The sequence below is a fragment of the Myotis brandtii genome, unplaced genomic scaffold (genome assembly GCF_000412655.1).
Source record: "Myotis brandtii unplaced genomic scaffold, ASM41265v1 scaffold223, whole genome shotgun sequence".
Taxonomy (NCBI): domain Eukaryota; kingdom Metazoa; phylum Chordata; class Mammalia; order Chiroptera; family Vespertilionidae; genus Myotis; species Myotis brandtii.
In genome coordinates, this window is record NW_005358369.1 from 72,475 (window position 1) to 73,878 (window position 1,404).

The following is a 1,404-nucleotide window of genomic DNA, read 5'->3' on the forward strand; positions in this document are numbered from 1 at the left end:
CAGGCTCGGCCTTTTGGGAGAGGGCAGCCAAGGTGCAGGTAGGTGACCCAGGGCCAAGCCACCACGGGCAGCCACTTCACCCACCCACTCACGGGGAAGGGGCGCCCGGGAGGGTGGTGGCACCCTGAGGCCGCTGGGCTGTCGTCCGCAAGGCCGGGAAGGGGGTTTGAGACCGTCTCACTCCACCTGAGGACTTCAGAGCTTTGAAACACCCAGCCAAGGCCACAGAAGTCCGTGGGAGGACCCGGACTTTGACGTCACGATGGAGGGGACAAGCTTGAGGATTTGGGGTCAGGGAGCCCTGGACAGAACCCAGACTCTGGCAGCTCCTTGTCGGACATCAAGCAAGTCGTCAACTCTGTGCTTGGGTTGCCTTGTTTGTAACAGAAAGGCCAGCCAGCAGCCCTGATCTGGGGAGCCCCAACCTGGGGAGCCCCGACCTGGGGAGCCCTGACCTGGGGAGCCCTGATCTGGGGAGTGACTGGTCGCATAGGCATCCTATGCCTAGCACGTGCCAAGCTGTCAGAGTCCCAGAAGAAGAGCAGGTGGTCACCGTGGGCTGCATTGCTGGTACAAACGGCTTTGGCACAGTGAGCCTCCAGCGTCAGTTCTGGGGGTGGTGATAGCCTCCTGAGCTCCAAGGTCCCAGGCACCAGCCTGGGGCCCAAGGGACAGCAGGTCTTTCTAAGCAGAGTGGCCTGGGGCCAATGTTAACTCTCTTCTGCACACTGTGGAACCTACCAGATATCCACATGTATTAGGTCACTATAGTAATGTTATGTATATATATAAAATTTTAAGTGACCGTTAAGATCAGACAACTGGACAACCAACCAGTAGCTATGATGTGCACTGACCACCAGGGGCAGATGCTCAACACTGGAGCTGCCCCCTGGTGGTCAGTGAGCTCCCACAGCCAACCTTCCATGGCCAGCCAACCTCCCGTGGTCCCTTCCTCTCTTCCGCCCCCCACAGCCATCCCCAATCAGCCTGATCACCGAGGGACCCCACCCATGTACAAATTCATGCACCCAGCCTCTAGTATCTATATCCTATATAATAAAAGAGAAACATGCAAATTAACAGTCCTTCCGCTACACTCAAGCCATGCCCACAAGCCAATCAGGAGTGAGTATGCAAATTAACCCAACTAAGATGGCAGCAGCCACGGAACTGGAGCGAGCAGGAGGCTTGGGTTGCCCCCAGCCATGGAGGAAGCCAAGTTTCCCGCCTGCCTTGGCCAGCCCTCGGCTCTGCTCAAGGCTACAAAGTTTCAATTATAGAAGATAAATAAATCCCAGATACCTGCTTCCAGCCAGACCTGGGCTCGGCTCAAGGCTACAAAGTTTCAATTATAGAAGATAAATAAATCCCAGATACCTGCTTCCAGCCTGCCCTGGCCTC